The 18,445-nt window shown below is 45.9% G+C and overlaps 1 protein-coding gene across 4 annotated transcripts in view; it reads right to left on the bottom strand.

Moving 5' to 3' along the window:
• Positions 1–18,445, bottom strand: part of SMPD3 (sphingomyelin phosphodiesterase 3) — a 187,202-nt gene that overhangs the window by 150,402 nt on the left and 18,355 nt on the right. For 2 of the 4 annotated variants that reach the window (XM_075281793.1, XM_075281795.1), the window contains exon 2: positions 1,739–1,762. The exons of the other annotated variants lie outside the window; for them this stretch is intronic. The gene's annotated coding sequence lies outside the window, so the exon portion shown is untranslated. The remainder of the gene's footprint in view (positions 1–1,738; positions 1,763–18,445) is intronic. 4 annotated transcript variants of the gene reach the window in all.

Genomic DNA, 18,445 nt, shown 5'->3' on the forward strand with positions numbered 1-18,445 from the left:
TAATATCTAGTACATCCTCCTTTTGCAAAGATAACAGCCTCTAGTTGCTTCCTGTAGCTTTTAATCAGTTCCTGGATCCTGGATGAAGGTATTTTGGACCATTTCTTTCTACAAAACAATTCAAGTTCAGTTAAGTTTGATGGTTGCCGAACATGGACAGCCCGCTCTCAAATGATCTGAAAACAAAGATTGTTCAACATAGTTGTTCAGGGGAAGGATACAAAACGTTGTCTCAGAGATTTAACCTGTCAGTTTCCACTGTGAGGAACATAGTAAGGAAATGGAAGACCACAGGGACAGTTCTTGTTAAGCCCAGAAGTGGCAGGCCAAGAAAAATATCAGAAAGGCAGAGAAGAAGAATGGTGAGAACAGTCAAGGACAATCCACAGACCACCTCCAAAGAGATGCAGCATCATCTTGCTGCAGATGGTGTCACTGTGCATCGGTAACAATACAGCGCACTTTGCAGAAGGAGAAGCTGTCAGGGAGAGTGATGAGAAAGAAGCCGTTTCTGCACGTACGCCACAAATAGAGTTGCCTGAGGTATGCAAAAACACATTTGGAGAAGCCAACTTCATTTTGGAAACAAAGATTGAGTTGTTTGGTTATAAAAAAAGGCGTTATGCATGGCGTCCAAAAAGAAACAGCATTCCAAGAAAACCACTTGCTACCCACTGTAAAATTTGGTGGAGGTTCCATCATGCTTTGGGGCTGTGTAGCCAATGCCGGCACCGGGAATCTTGTTAAAGTTGAGGGTCGCATGGATTCCACTCAGTATCAGCAGATTCTTGAGAATAATGTTCAAGAATCAGTGACGAAGTTGAAGTTACGCCGGGGATGGATATTTCAGCAAGACAATGATCCAAAACACCGCTCCAAATCGACTCAGGCATTCATGCAGAGGAACAATTACAATGTTCTGGAATGGCCATCCCAGTCCCCAGACCTGAATATCATTGAACATCTGTGGGATGATTTGAAGCGGGCTGTCCATGCTCGGCGACCATCTAACTTAACTGAACTTGAATTGTTTGTCCAAAATACCTTTATCCAGGATCCAGGAACTGATTAAAAGCTACAGGAAGCGACTAGAGGCTGTTATCTTTGCAAAAGGAGGATCTACTAAATATTAATGTCACTTTTCTGTTGAGGTGCCCATACTTTTGTACCGGTCAAATTTTGGTTTAATGCATATTGCGCATTTTCTGTTAGTACAATAAACCTCATTTCAATCCTGAAATATTACTGTGTCCATCAGTTATTAGATATATCAAACTGAAATGGCTGTTGCAAATACCAAAATATTTAGAACTAAAAATGATTAAGATTAATAGGGGTGCCCAAACTTTTTCATAGGACTGTATATGAAGGCCATGACCCATATCTTAGAACATTAGCTAAAGCATTACACCACCTCTGCCGTCTTGCTTTCTTCCCATAGTATATCCTGATAAGTGACTGGCAACTGATGTAGTTTATTCATCTGACCAGAATACCTACTTCCATTGCCCAAGAGTCCAGTGCTAATATTCACATTCTCATTGAAGGTACCTATGGCAGTCTGGTCAAGTCTGGTCAGTCTGACAAGTTTGTGGCCTCAGCAAACTTTGAAGCTAGCTAGCATAACTTATTTCAGAATTTGTGTTAGTTTGGACCAGACAGACTAAGCTTTGCTCCCCAGCTACATGAATGAACCTTGAGTGCCCATAACCTGTCACTGGTTCACCATTTGTCTTACCTTTGACGGCTTGGCCATCATGACCTAAAATCACATACAACAAAGTAAAATCAATGGCACATAATGTTCATAGTGCAGTCATACAATCTGATACTAAGAATATCTACTAATATCTAGAATATCTAACAAACATGGGCACTTGCAAAGGCAAGCAATAGATCTATCTGCATGATTTATGATTCGGACACTGCACAGAAAACACACACACACCCCATTATAGTCTATGGGGTCCATGTGCTTTCATTGCTCACCGCTTTTTAATGCATTTGGTATTCCGTTCAAGGGGTCCTCAAGTGGACTCCCCAAACAGAATACCTAGCGCAGATGTGAACCAGGCCTATGAAGAAATGAGGAGTGAGCAGGAAGTGCAGGAGAAAAAGAAAAGAAAAACAGACTTTTAGGCTGATGTTAGCCCTGAATAGAAGTGTTGTGTTATTACCTAAGCACTCTATTTATATGATGACATTAGTACTTCTCTATGTATGTTCTGGATGATCCTAGGGCTTTTTCTGGGTGAGAGAAAGGTATATAGTAGCATACCTCCCAACCGTCCCGATTTCCGCGGGACAGTCCCGATTTGGGTGACATGTCCCGCGGTCCCGGTTGGAGGGAGGTATGTCCCGATTTCAACTCAGATCTGCGTCCAGAGGACGCAGATCTGAGTTGAACACACATGCGGCTGAAGGAAGGAGCTGACACAGGTCAGCTCCTCGCTTCGCCGCTGCCCGCCTCTCTCCCTGACACACGCAGCTGAAGCTGCTCGCGTGCTCGCTTCGCCGCTGCCCGCCTCTCTCCCTGACACACGAGAGAGAGACGCAGCGGCGAAGCGACCTGTGTCAGCTCCTTCCTTCAGCCGCATGTGTCAGCGAGGGAGCGGAGGAGAAGGTAAGTTTAATGTGGAGGTGGAACGTGAATCTGTGGGCAGATGAAGGAGAGGACGGCATGACATTGGGGCAGAGATGGGGGACATGAATCTGGGGGCAGAGATGGAGAGGACATGAATCTGAGGGCAGAGATGGGGGACATGAATCTGGGGGCAGAGATGGAGAGGACATGAATTTGGGGGCAGAGATGGAGGGACATGAATCTGGGGGCAGAGATGGAAGGACAGGAATCTGGGGGCAGAGATGTGGGACATGAATCTGGGGGCAGAAATGTGGGGACATGAATCTGGGGGCAGAGATGGAGAGGACATGAATCTGGGGGCAGAGATGGAGGGACATGAATCTGGGGGCAGAGATGGAGGGACATGAATCTGGGGGCAGAGATGGAGGGACATGAATCTGGGGGCAGAGATGGAGGGACATGAATCTGGGGGCAGAGATGGAGGGGACATGAATCTGGGGGCAGAGATGGAGGGACATGGATCTGGGGGCAGAGATGTGGGACATGAATCTGGGGGCAGAGATGGAGGGGACATGAATCTGGGGGCAGAGATGGAGGGACATGAATCTGGGGGCAGAGATGGAAGAGGGACATGAAACTGGGGGCAGATGAAGGGTGTATATGAAACTGGGGGAGAGATAGAGGGGGGACATATAATTTACGGGTGACTGTAGGAGGATTATACTGTGTGCGGGCACATGAAAAATTAACGAGTGGGCGGAGTCAACACAAAAGTGGGTGGGGCTAAATTTGCCGCTGCGCGCTACGCGCGCCACACATTTTGTCCCTCTTTCGGTTCTTCAAAAGTTGGGAGGTATGTAGTAGCCTCCTTGTCATGCCCCAGGACTTTGTTCATTCACTGACATCTATCTGTGATATTATGTTTTGCCTTTTTTTGGTGTGTCCCTCCTGTCTTCCTGTATTCTTACCTGTGTGTAATAGCTCCTCCCAGTTCTCTGTGTATGTGTAGTTCATCTTGATGCATGTAACATGTCTGCACAGCCTCTGGAAATTCAACATTTTTTCACAACCTCACACTTGCAGTCAAGCTATTGAGTCAGAATAGTGAAAAAATGATGTATGAAGACTCCTAGATTCAGCTGTGAGACAGCTCACTAAGGGCTAGTTCACACATGAACTGCCCGCGCGGGTTTTGACACAGAGAGAGCCGCGGCGAGCCGCGTCTCTCTCTTGTCAAAACCCGCCCGCCGCGACCATCGCTGTCGCGGCTTAACCCTCTGCTGTCGGCTCAAATGAATGAGCCGACATAGGAGGGAGCTGCGGGGGGCGGAAGCCGCGCGACTGAGACAGCGCGGCTTCCGCCTGAAGAAAGGACATGTCCTTTCTTTTCTCCGCTAGCAGCAGCTCGCCGCTAGCGGAGAACAGAAGCCCGGCGGTCTCCATAGACCACCATTATAAGGGGAGGTTTTGGACGCGAAATCCGCTGTCAAAAACCTCCCCTTATACTCACGTGTGAACTAGCCCTAAGTCTCAAGATCCAGTCACAGCAAGTTACCTGCAGATTCAGAAGGAAATAGCAGTGTGTAACCTGCATCCCCTCTCCATAGAACTTTCTAGCAAGCAGCCATTTCACTCCAGTATAGCTCATCCTGTATTGTATCATGGCTGAAGGCAACCCTGAAAGTAGCATGGACAAGGATCTGCAGCCCAGTGTAAAGACTAAACGCCCTGTTAAACCTACTTGGAAAGTTAGAGAGAATCTAGAATGTTTAAAGCATGAACTTTCCTCTGAACTCTCAAAATGGTGGCAGAAAATACAGTCTCACATGTCTGCAATGTGCTTGCCTGCACACAGTGCATCACCACTAGAGGGAGCTCTGCAAATGCTATGTGCTATGCATGGACATTATGAGGAAATAGCTGGCGAATATCAAAGTGTATTGAAAGCACTAGCTACAGACAACTCCTTAGAAGAATTGCAAAGATTCCAACACCTCTGTTCAGAAAGGAACCACCTAGTGCATGAAGCTAAGTTAAGGACAGAGTCACGAATTGCGCAACTGCAAGAAATGGCATCCCATGTTTCTGAGTCTACCAGACGTTCGAAACACACATCTAAGTCACGGTCCTCAAAATCCTCCACACTCAGTGAGCAACTTATAAAAGCACGTGCAGAGGCAGAAGCTACTAAGATACAGGCGGCCTTTGCACAAGAGAAGGCAGCCATGGAAGCCAAAGCAGCCCAGGAGAAGGCAGCCATGGAAGCCAAAGCAGCCCAGGAGAAGGCAGCCATGGAAGCTAGCGCAGCTCAGCAGAGGGCAGAGTTGGAAGCTCTAGAAAAACAGTGTGAACACGCTACAGCCATGGCAAGGTTAAAGGTTTTACAGCAGGCCGTCAGCGGAAGTGAAAGCGACAGCATCAGTCTGAGTGATGTGGAGGCTGAGGATCCCCTCAAGCGCACAAGAGACTATGTGCTAAGCCAAAACAGTGAACCCTTATTTGCCACAAATGTTCCTGTCAAAAATGACATCACCACAGAGCAACAGGGCACAGTATCTTCTGCAGCACACCGCATTCAAACTCAACACGATGTCCTGCCAATCCAGCATACAGTTTCTTCTTCCTTCATGGATCCCCAAAGCTCTACAGCTCAGCAAATTCAACGTACCAATACGCAGACAAATACCAATGTCTTACCATACCACCAGACTGTAAGTAACTATCCAGTTTCACACCCACATGTGGCTAAACCTATGGACTTTAAGCTAGCTCCTAGGCTGAATGCCTATGCAGAACCATTTCCACCCATGTCTGTTAACCAGAACCCCACTAATAATGTAAACACCGCTACTCAGCCAGCGATTCAATATGTAAAGTCAGAGAGAACAGACATGTCTGAGTTTGCAAGGTACATGGCTCGCCGTGAGCTTACGAAAACTGGACTTATAAGGTTTGATGACCAACCTGAGAACTACAGAGGATGGAAATGCACCTTTAAAACCACAACTAATGACCTCGGCATTACTGCAGCCGAAGAACTAGACTTGCTTATTCGGTGGCTTGGTCCACAGTCTGCAGAACGTGTAAAGAGACTCAGATCTGTCCACATTCATAACCCCACAGCAGGCCTCACTGCTGCCTGGGAAAGACTGGAGAAAACTTACGGCAGTCCCGAAGCAATAGAGAATGCTCTGTTCAAACGATTGCAAGAGTTTCCAAAGATATCTGGCAAGGATAACCAGAAATTCCAAGAGCTCAGTGACCTACTCATGGAGCTTCTACTAGCTAAGGCAGACATTCACCTACCAGGCCTCAGTTACCTAGATACTGCTCGTGGCATAAACCCAAATAGTCGCCAAGTTGCCTTATAATATTCAAGAAAGGTGGACTACAGTTGGGTCAAGGTACAAAAATGAGAATCAAGTCTCCTTTCCTCCATTTTCCTACTTCTGTGAGTTTATCAAGAATATTGCAGAATCCAAGAATGACCCAAGCTTTTCCTATGGTGAACCCAGTGTCCCTGGATCACCTCCTGTTAAATATGGCAGCTCACATTCTAGCTACAGAAGTCGCAGAGGTCCAGTGTCAGTAAAAAAGACCGACATTCTTCCTACACCTGCCCCAGAAGTAAGCAGTGGCAAGAATATAGAAGGCATAAAGGTAGAAAATCCTAATCGCCTGTGTCCTATTCACAAGAAGCCTCATCCCCTCAGGAAGTGTATTGGCTTCAGGAGGAAACCAATCCAGGAACGTAGAGAGCTTCTAAAGAAATTTGGTATATGTTTCAAATGTTGCGCCTCTACCGAACATATTGCTAAAGACTGTAAAATCGCTATCAAGTGTATAGAGTGTGGCAGCGAAGACCACGTACAAGCTCTTCATCCATCCCAACCTAGTGCCACACCATCTACAGGTTCCCTTCCCCCAACAGAGCATGGCGGGGAGAACACTGATCAAGCAACAAATATTCCCATGGTATCTTCTTCATGAACAGAAGTCTGCGGAGAAGACCTTTGTGACAGGTCCTGTGCAAAGATTTGCCTAGTCAACATATACCCCAAGAGTCAGCCAGAAAAGACGTTGAGGGTGTATGCCATCTTGGACGACCAGAGCAATCGATCACTTGCAAGATCAGAACTCTTTGATCTGTTTAACTTAAAGGGAGATACTTATCCTTATACCTTGGGTACGTGTAGTGGCATATCAGAGGTTTCTGGGAGAAGAGCCAGTGGACTCGTAATAGCTTCTCTCAAAGGCAATCTGGAAATACCTTTACCCACGCTTGTTGAGTGCAATCAGATACCATCCAACAGAGAGGAGATACTCACACCAGAGGCAGCCTTTCATCACCCTCATCTAAGCGCTATAGCTGATGAAATACCAGCCCTTGACAAACATGCAGATATTCTACTTCTGCTAGGTAGAGACGTTCTCAGACTACATAAAGTACGCCAGCAAATTGATGGACCACATGATGCACCATTTGCCCAACGCCTTGATCTAGGATGGGTTATCATAGGCAATGTCTGCATAGATATGATGAAAAGGCCCACCAAGATTTCTTCATTTAAGACGCATATCTTACCAAATGGTCGCAGTTCTTATTTCCAGCCATGTCCACATCACTATCAAGTGAAAGAGAAAATAAGCAACAGTAAGTGGTTGCACAGTCATCAAGACAACGTGAACACTTCCTTACCCTGGGATGACACCCTTGGATTAACAGTGTTCAATACTACAAGTGATGACAACAAGTTGGCACCGTCCATGGAAGATAAGGAATTTCTCAAACTTATGGCTGAGGAATTCACTCAAGACGACTCCAACAGCTGGGTTGCACCTTTACCCTTTCGCTCTCCGAGATCAAAACTACCAAACAATCGGAAGCAAGCAGTTTCTAGACTTTTGTCTCTTAAACGTACCCTCAAGAGGAAACCAGAGATGGAGAAACATTTTGTAGGTTTCATGCAGAGGGTATATGAGAGAGATCATGCGGAACCTGCACCTCCACTAAAGGAAGGAGAAGAATGCTGGTACCTTCCATCATTTGGCGTATATCACCCTCGCAAACCTGACCAGATCAGGGTTGTGTTCGATTCTAGCGCTCAGTGTGAAGGCGTTTCTCTGAACAACGTGCTCCTCACTGGTCCTAACCTTAATAACAGCCTCATAGGAGTCCTAATCCGCTTCAGACAAGAACCTGTCGCAGTGATGGCTGATATCCAGCAGATGTTTCATTGCTTCATAGTGAAGGAAGACAACAGAAATTATCTCAGGTTCCTATGGCACAAAGATAATGATGTCAACAATGAAGTCATAGACTACCGCATGAAAGTGCATGTCTTTGGCAATAGTCCATCCCCTGCAGTAGCGATCTATGGACTAAAAAGGACTGCTCAGGAAGGCGAGAAAGAGTATGGGTCTGACGCTCGTCAGTTTGTTGAAAGGAACTTCTACGTTGATGATGGTCTTAAATCTTTACCCACAAGTGAAGAAGCGATTGCCCTTCTTTCCAGGACACAGGAAATGTTATCTGTAGCAAACCTCAGACTTCACAAGATCATCTCCAATAATCCGGAGGTAATGGAAGCATTTCCCTCTGATGACCATGCAGTCAACCTCAAAGACCTTGATCTCAGTTCCGATACTCTTCCTATGCAACGCAGCCTAGGACTGCGGTGGAACATTGGACAAGACACATTCACATTCCAAGTGTCAGCCTGTGACAAACCTTTTACCAAGCGAGGAGTTTTATCTGTGGTAAACAGCATTTATGATCCTCTTGGTTTTATAGGCCCCATCACCATTCAAGGCAAGCTACTGCTAAGACATCTTACTACTGAGAACAGCGACTGGGAGACTCCACTGCCTGCTGAGAAACAACAAAAGTGGGAAAAATGGAAAAGATCTTTGGAAGTATTTGGAAAAACTCCAGGTTCCACGTTGTTATGTGCCCGGCTCCCTTTCAGCTGCAGTCAGGAAGGAAATCCACATCTTCTCTGATGCATCGGCGGAAGCTATAGCTGCAGTGGCCTATCTGAGGACATTAGGAGCCAATCATGAGCCATTCTGTGGATTCGTCCTAGAACTTAACCCAGCTGACTGTGGTACAAGGCCTGCACTGACAGCACACCCACTAGACCATACGTGGCTATCACCTCCAAGTTTTCTATATGATGATTCCTACTTGACTCCTACCAATACTGTCTATGATTTAGTGGATCTCAACTCCGACAAGGAAATCAGGCCTACGACCTCTACACTGTACACCGCTGTGATTCCAAAGACAAAGCTGAAGTCACACCGCTTCAAGCGTTTCTCGACCTGGTCATCTATTGTGAGAGCCATCGCCCGACTACTTCACATTGCTCAGTGCTTTGCAAAGGACAGGTTGACAAAGTGTCATGCCTGGCATATGTGTCCGGAACACCCTACAGCAGCGGACATCGAACATACTGAGCATGTCATCATCAGGAGTGTTCAACAAGAGGTACACCACCAAGAGACTGACAGTATCTTAAGGAACACCAATCTGAAATACTCTTTTGGATTATAGTTTGAGTTGGTGGAAGTGTTGGCAAATTGCGGCTTCCCCGATCCGAAGATTGGTTATATGGACCCTATGCAAAGTTCTTAGTTGTAGCCTACAGCTACAAGACTTTCGTTTACAAGTTTTGGACTAATTGTTGATTACTGTTCATTGTGCATGTTTATTTTCTTGTTTTTCAGGTTTCATCCTTATAGACATCTAAGGACATTATTTTGATACTACTTTCAGTGAAATCTAAAGATTTCAGACGGGGAGTGTCATGCCCCAGGACTTTGTTCATTCACTGACATCTATCTGTGATATTATGTTTTGCCTTTTTTTGGTGTGTCCCTCCTGTTTTCCTGTATTCTTAGCTGTGTGTAATAGCTCCTCCCAGTTCTCTGTGTATGTGTAGTTCATCTTGATGCATGTAACATGTCTGCACAGCCTCTGGAAATTCAACATTTTTTCACAACCTCACACTTGCAGTCAAGCTATTGAGTCAGAATACTCCTTCTCTACTCTCTGTGTTCAGTTCAGAGAGGAATACAAACTATAGACACAGAATTCAGAAGGGAAAACTTCTAAAAACTGCAAAAGTGTCATTTTTCAGATATACATACCTTCCTGCTGTGCAGCTTTCTGTGTAGCTTCTACACTAGTTCCCTCTCTCTCATCCCCCCCTCCTCTCTCACTCCGTTACAAACTCTCCTTCTCATTAAGACTACCCCCTCCCACCCTCCCTGTTTCACTAAGGCTAGCCCCTCCCACTCTTACTGACTAGCGGTCCTGCCCATTACTAGCCCCTCCTACCCTCCTCTGTCTCTCTAGCTAATCTATTCCACCCAATACTAGAAAACAGGAAGACAGGGAGGAGGCAGTCCCTGGACACAGAAACGCTTGGTAAGTGTTGATGGGTATAGGGAAGGGGGAAGAGTGATGGTAACCTTTCCTTTCGGAAGCGGAACGGAACATCACCGGATTTATCAGAAAGTGTTTCTGGAAAGATCACATGACCGCTTCAGGGATATGGGTGATTATAGATTTTTTTTTTTTTTAAATTGAAGTAAATTAGAAGTTAGGTGCGGGGAGGGAGTTTAGTTTAGGAATTAATTATCAGTTTATCCTGGAAAACCCCTTTAGACAATGTGTATGCATTAACCTAATTAAATTGGAATAAATGCTTTTTGAACTCTTTCTTAAATGTTCCTTAACAACTAGAAATGATCGTAACCATTCGTCATAGGTCAGGTTAGTTACAAATTTTCCAAAAAGCACAGATTTGGCTTACATCCAAATCTTTGGGGTTCACACCCCTGAATCAGAAGCCAAGAGGGTGTCCAGGAGAGGTGAGGGAAGTTGAATATCAGTCTTTATTATTTTTCTTGCTCAGTCACTGTTTATGAGACCTGAAGCTGAAGAGACCCTAAAGTATAATGCTAGCACCTCTGGTTCACAAGTTCACTAGAGATGAGCGAACAGTGTTCTATCGAACACATGTTCGATCGGATATCAGGGTGTTCGCCATGTTCGAATCGAATCGAACACCACGTGGTAAAGTGCGCCAAAATTCGATTCCCCTCCCACCTTCCCTGGCGCCTTTTTTGCACCAATAACAGCGCAGGGGAGGTGGGACAGGAACTACGACACCGGGGGCATTGAAAAAAATTGGAAAAAGTCATTGGCTGCCGAAATCAGGTGACCTCCATTTTAGACGAATAGTGTATTTCAAATCCGGGTCATATGAGAATGTGAACTTTGTGACTATGAGACAGGGATAGCTGTACAGGCAGGGATAGCTAGGGATAACCTTTATTTAGGGGGGAATGTTATTAAAAATAACTTTTTGGGGCTCTATCGGGTGTGTAATTGTGATTTTTGTGAGATAAACTTTTTCCCATAGGGATGCATTGGCCAGCGCTGATTGGCCGAATTCCGTACTCTGGCCAATCAGTGCTGGCCAATGCATTCTATTAGCTTGATGAAGCAGAGTGTGCACAAGGGTTCAAGCGCACCCTCGGCTCTGATGTAGCAGAGCCGAGGCTGCACAAGGGTTCAAGCGCACCCTCGGCTCTGATGTAGGAGAGCCGAGGGTGCACTTGAACCCTTGTGCACCCTCAGCTCTGCTACATCAGAGCCGAGGGTGCGCTTGAACCCTTGTGCACACTCTGCTTCATCAAGCTAATAGAATGCATTGGCCAGCGCTGATTGGCCAATGTATTCTATTAGCCTGATGAAGTAGAGCAGAATGTGTGTGCTAAGCACACACATTCAGCTCTACTTCATCGGGCTAATAGAATGCATTGGCCAGCGCTGATTGGCCAGAGTACGGAACTCGACCAATCAGCGCTGGCTCTGCTGGAGGAGGCGGAGTCTAAGATCGCTCCACACCAGTCTCCATTCAGGTCCGACCTTAGACTCCGCCTCCTCCGGCAGAGCCAGCGCTGATTGGCCGAAGGCTGGCCAATGCATTCCTATGCGAATGCAGAGACTTAGCAGTGCTGAGTCAGTTTTGCTCAACTACACATCTGATGCACACTCGGCACTGCTACATCAGATGTAGCAATCTGATGTAGCAGAGCCGAGGGTGCACTAGAACCCCTGTGCAAACTCAGTTCACGCTAATAGAATGCATTGGCCAGCGCTGATTGGCCAATGCATTCTATTAGCCCGATGAAGTAGAGCTGAATGTGTGTGCTAAGCACTGCTTCATCACGCCAATACAATGCATTAGCCAGTGCTGATTGGCCAGAGTACGGAATTCGGCCAATCAGCGCTGGCTCTGCTGGAGGAGGCGGAGTCTAAGGTCGGACCTGAATGGAGACTGGTGTGGAGCGATCTTAGACTCCGCCTCCTCCAGCAGAGCCAGCGCTGATTGGTCGAGTTCCGTACTCTGGCCAATCAGCGCTGGCCAATGCATTCTATTAGCCCGATGAAGTAGAGCTGAATGTGTGTGCTTAGCACACACATTCAGCTCTACTTCATCGGGCTAATAGAATACATTGGCCAATCAGCGCTGGCCAATGCATTCTATTAGCTTGATGAAGCAGAGTGTGCACAAGGGTTCAAGCGCACCCTCGGCTCTGATGTAGCAGAGCTGAGGGTGCACAAGGGTTCAAGTGCTCCCTCGGCTCTCCTACATCAGAGCCGAGGGTGCGCTTGAACCCTTGTGCAGCCTCAGCTCTGCTACATCAGAGCCGAGGGTGCGCTTGAACCCTTGTGCACACTCTGCTTCATCAAGCTAATAGAATGCATTGGCCAGCACTGATTGGCCAGAGTACGGAATTCGGCCAATCAGCGCTGGCCAATGCATTCTATTAGCCCGATGAAGTAGAGCTGAATGTGTGTGCTAAGCACACACATTCAGCACTGCTTCATCACGCCAATACAATGCATTAGCCAGTGCTGATTGGCCAGAGTACGGAATTCGGCCAATCAGCGCTGGCTCTGCTGGAGGAGGCGGAGTCTAAGATCGCTCCACACCAGTCTCCATTCAGGTCCGACCTTAGACTCCGCCTCCTCCAGCAGAGCCAGCGCTGATTGGCCGAATTCCGTACTCTGGCCAATCAGCACTGGCTAATGCATTGTATTGGCGTGATGAAGCAGTGCTGAATGTGTGTGCTTAGCACACACATTCAGCTCTACTTCATCGGGCTAATAGAATGCATTGGCCAGCGCTGATTGGCCGAATTCCGTACTCTGGCCAATCAGCACTGGCTAATGCATTGTATTGGCGTGATGAAGCAGTGCTGAATGTGTGTGCTTAGCACACACATTCAGCTCTACTTCATCGGGCTAATAGAATGCATTGGCCAGCGCTGATTGGCCGAATTCCGTACTCTGGCCAATCAGCACTGGCTAATGCATTGTATTGGCGTGATGAAGCAGTGCTGAATGTGTGTGCTTAGCACACACATTCAGCTCTACTTCATCGGGCTAATAGAATGCATTGGCCAATCAGCGCTGGCCAATGCATTCTATTAGCGTGAACTGAGTTTGCACAGGGGTTCTAGTGCACCCTCGGCTCTGCTACATCAGATTGCTACATCTGATGTAGCAGTGCCGAGTGTGCATCAGATGTGTAGTTGAGCAAAACTGACTCAGCACTGCTAAGTCTGCATTCGCATAGGAATGCATTGGCCAGCCTTCGGCCAATCAGCGCTGGCTCTGCCGGAGGAGGCGGAGTCTAAGGTCGGACCTGAATGGAGACTGGTGTGGAGCTATCTTAGACTCCGCCTCCTCCAGCAGAGCCAGCGCTGATTGGCCGAATTCCGTACTCTGGCCAATCAGCACTGGCTAATGCATTGTATTGGCGTGATGAAGCAGTGCTGAATGTGTGTGCTTAGCACACACATTCAGCTCTACTTCATCGGGCTAATAGAATGCATTGGCCAGCGCTGATTGGCCGAATTCCGTACTCTGGCCAATCAGCACTGGCTAATGCATTGTATTGGCGTGATGAAGCAGTGCTGAATGTGTGTGCTTAGCACACACATTCAGCTCTACTTCATCGGGCTAATAGAATGCATTGGCCAATCAGCGCTGGCCAATGCATTCTATTAGCGTGAACTGAGTTTGCACAGGGGTTCTAGTGCACCCTCGGCTCTGCTACATCAGATTGCTACATCTGATGTAGCAGTGCCGAGTGTGCATCAGATGTGTAGTTGAGCAAAACTGACTCAGCACTGCTAAGTCTGCATTCGCATAGGAATGCATTGGCCAGCCTTCGGCCAATCAGCGCTGGCTCTGCCGGAGGAGGCGGAGTCTAAGGTCGGACCTGAATGGAGACTGGTGTGGAGCTATCTTAGACTCCGCCTCCTCCAGCAGAGCCAGCGCTGATTGGTCGAGTTCCGTACTCTGGCCAATCAGCACTGGCCAATGCATTTCTATGGGGAAAAGTTAGCTTGCGAAAATCGCAAACTGACAGGGATTTCCATGAAATAAAGTGACTTTTATGCCCCCAGACATGCTTCCCCTGCTGTCCCAGTGTCATTCCAGGGTGTTGGTATCATTTCCTGGGGTGTCATAGTGGACTTGGTGACCCTCCAGACACGAATTTGGGTTTCCCCCTTAACGAGTTTATGTTCCCCATAGACTATAATGGGGTTCGAAACCCATTCGAACACTCGAACAGTGAGCGGCTGTTCGAATCGAATTTTGAACCTCGAACATTTTATTGTTCGCTCATCTCTAAAGTTCACCCATCTCTGTTAGTAACACTCTTAAAAATGTGAGCAAATAGTAAATTAGCTGATCATGTTCTATACAGATTGATGGCAACACAGGAGAAAGAAAATGGCTCCCTAAACCAATTCACCCTTTAATATTCACTTTTAGTAAGCTGACAATAAAATGCATGAACAAGGCAAACAAACTATCTTCATCCCTTCGCATATGAGGCAGCCCTACTGCTGATGAATGGGGGCTCCTGGGTGCTTTTACATTTATTTGTTACTATTCTAGATAATTACAGTTTTTTTGCAAGCAGTCTTATTTCACTATTCATTAGGTACAATAGTAATTAACAACACTGATCCCATAGGTCTCTGTCTTCAGTAAACATAATAAGTGGTTGTAGTGCGCGCTAAATTGATTGTGCCAGAAAGCAATATGGTGACAATTTACTATACAATGAAATTCAATGTCATACGACTCTCATTACTGAGAAAACTATGCGTAGACGTATGATGTCATAAAGTAAATCATATTTAAAACTTAGAATTCTAGGAATCTGGCGTGAAGACAACTGATTATTTGTTATGGTTAAACATCTGACCATAACCCTTAAAGGGAGCCTATCAGTCAGACACACTTTTTTCTAGGTACCACGTTGGAACAGCCTTAAGAAAGGCTATACGTCTCCTACGGTACCTTTTGTCGTCTTCTCCACGCTGCCATTCGCCTACAATCCATGTTCTTGTCGGTATGAAAATTAGCTCTCTCACAGCACTGGGGGAGGGCCCCAGCGCTCAGACAGCACTGGGGGCGTCCCCAATGCTGCGAGAGAACTCTCTCCAGCGCCGTCTCCATCCTCGTCAGCCGCGTCCTCTTCAGCGTCTTTTTCCGGTGCTGGCTTGTAACTTTTAGGCCTCGGGCAGAGCAGACTGCACATGCCCACAGGCCACGAGAAAATGGCCGTTTACAGTACTGTGCAAGCGCCCATTTTCTCGTGGCCTGTGGGCATGCGCAGTCTGTTCTGCCAAAGACCCGAGGCCTAGAAGTTACAAGCCACCATCGGAAGAAGACGCTGAAGAGGACCCTGCTGACGAATCTGGAAGAGGTGCTGGAGAGAGTTCTCTCGCAGCATTGGGGACACCCCAGTGCTGTCTGAGCGCTGGGGTCCGCCTTCAGTGCTGCGAGAGAGCTCATTTGCATACCATAACAAGAAGCAAGAAGAATATCTACGGAACGGCGAAGCGGAGAACATGATGAAAGGTAGGAGACGAATAGCCTTTTTAAGGCTGTTCCGACGTGGTACCTACAAAAAAGTGTGTCTGACTGATAGGATCCCTTTAAAATATCACCTACTGTCAAGGATGCAAATATGTGTCATTAGTACATTTTGTAATATACATGGTTAACAAATTTTGTCTCCTTTCTGTGAAATCCTGCATCTCTTAATTGTTTCCCTATCTTCCAGATTGAGAGCTGTCCCCTGCTTCTCCCCCTGTAGGGAGTATGGGCCTGTGTTTTCTCAGGTATTTTGTATAAGCTTTATCTTCCGAGAAATGGGCTAACCGACCAACATTGGAGGGACGTAACATCTTCTAATCTCCTAGATGATTTACATGAACAATCTGTGTGTTGTTGCCAGTTTTCAGTCTTCCACTAGAGTGGATTAGATTTCTCTCAGTATAACACATAAGCATCTATCTGGCAAACATGCCTGGAATATTTAGAATAATCCCCAAAAAATGCCTTGGATAAAGGCCAAGAACTTACGTACGTTGAACAACTATCTAAATTGATTTTCTCACAAATGTTTTATGCTATTTTATGGCACTTTTTTAGTATTTTTTTGTCTGAGGCAGGGAATATATAGAATGCAGTCTTCCCCCATCCATTATTACTACTATTTCTATCTATATATGTAATTCTGAAAGAAGAAACAGCAATGCTAAATCCCCATGTAGTGGCTGCAGCAAAAAAGTGTTGTGGGAAAAAATGCGTTTTTTCTGCAATGTGTGGATGTGATACACTAGAATCCCATCCACTTTGCAGTGACTTCAAATCTGCTGCATTAATGCCGCATGGGACAACCGCCTAAAATAGCAGTCAAATAGCATAGAAATTCCCAAGTAAACATAATATAAGAGGTTATGAGTCACTGGACTGCTAATTTAGGTGATGGTGCAGCTAAAAAGATACTTGACACAGAAAGAGAGAGATCGGAGCACAATAAGAAAATCTGCTTGTTGTCTATGGCCTATATCCTCTCAGCTACACAAACAGATATTCAGACATAGAAAGACTCTCCTTATACACATTGTAAGCTGAGAGAAACTGCAGTTCTAGACTTATCTCTTTGCAGGGTGCAGGCAAGGAAATCTGTGTGTGGAACATGTAGTGGCTGTGAAGAAAGACCTGCCCCTAACTCTGCTAAAGGGGCATTCACACGTAGGAAGTTGGCGCTGATTCTGGCACGATAACTCATGGCAGAATCAGTGCGGAAAAAGAAAGACTCCCATTGACTTCAATGAGTTCCGTTTACTGCGCAGAACCCATTGAAATCAATAGGACAAAAAGCCTCCCACTGATTTCAATGGGTTCCGTGCGGTAAACAGAACCCATTGAAGTCAATGGGGGTCTTCTTTGTCAGCACTGATTCTACCGCGAGTTATCGTGCCAGAATCAGCGCCAACTTCCTACGTGTGAATGCCCCCTTACTCTCTTTAAAGAGGGACCTTCCCTAAAAATAGGGACTGAACAGCAAATTAGCAGGAATGGGAAACACCTAGTAGGAAGATCTGTAAGGCTAAGGCCCTACGTTGCAAAATTCTCCTTTTTTATTGCAGATTTTGATGAGGTTTTTGAGCAAAAGACAAGAATGGCCTCAAAAGATTTGGGAAATGTAAAGGAAGTTCTTATACTTTATCCTCCTGCTAAATCCATCTGTTATATGTGAATATAATCTTATGCTTAGCCTACAGATTTTGTAGAATTACCCACTGTGCATATCCAATGTCTATTTTAGACAGTGAATAAAATAATCTCAAAAAAGTGATGAAGACAATAGTTTTATGAGAAAACACGGCTAAAGCAGAATAAAATAAAGCTCTGATATTGCCAACAGGAAGAATGACAGCTCTGATTGTACCTGGAAGACATACGCATCTGCTAACACATAAAGGTAGCACTGCCCAGAATGACAGATGGTGGAGGGCAAAATGGAACAACAGTTTTACTGCTGGAAACTAACACATGGAAATTGCAATGATATGCCAATAGCTCAAACAGGTTTTCTGGATAACATAGCAGTATGTTTACTAATGTCCTGCAATCTAGAAGAGCGCTTATCAAAGTGGGAGACAGGTCACAGCGGTGACACATTCTAGTTGCTGGTGAGATACAGCTTGGGATGAATATGGATATATGTTGCACAGGCCATTTCAGGGTTTCACCAATTTCTGTTTTAGCAACATAACTTACTTTTTTGTGTTTATTTTAATGTTCGGCTGGTCAATTATTTTGATACGTTGTGTTTTTAAATATTTTTGCATGGACTATGACCAACAGCGAAGCCCAGACATCACTGTTTTAGGTATGATGAGGTCCAACACAAAAAAAACATGATCCTGAACAAAGTAAACTAGATGAACTGTTCATGAGTTGTTTACAGGGAGGTATCAGTACTTTGGGTATGTTCACATGGAGTTTTTTTGCAGGCGGATTTTATTGCGGAATCTGCCTCCAAATGGTAGCCGCTCGCTTTTTTTTCCCCGCTAGCGAATTTTTTTCAGCTAGCAGCAAAAAGAAGCAACATACCCTTTCTTACCGTGGATTACGCGGCTGACTCAGCCGCGGCGTCCGTGGCGCAAGTCTCACTCACAATTAGGCCCATTCATTTGGGGCTAATCAGGAGCGGGATGCTGCGACGGGATGCCGATGTGCTGCATTGGCATCCCATTGCGGCTAGCCATGTGGAGAAATCATACGTTGGAAAAGATTTCGGCCGTGTGAACTAGCACTTTGTCATAGTCCGAACTGTAATATGGATAAAAAGGTCCTCACAGGCCAATGCTGAAAAATAAACCAATCCATCTATTCTCTCATAGAATTGGTAAGGATCTAAACTGCGTGAAACTCAGGGGAAGTATGAGCATACAATTGTT

The sequence above is a fragment of the Leptodactylus fuscus genome, chromosome 7, assembly GCF_031893055.1.
Source record: "Leptodactylus fuscus isolate aLepFus1 chromosome 7, aLepFus1.hap2, whole genome shotgun sequence".
Lineage (NCBI taxonomy): Eukaryota > Metazoa > Chordata > Amphibia > Anura > Leptodactylidae > Leptodactylus > Leptodactylus fuscus.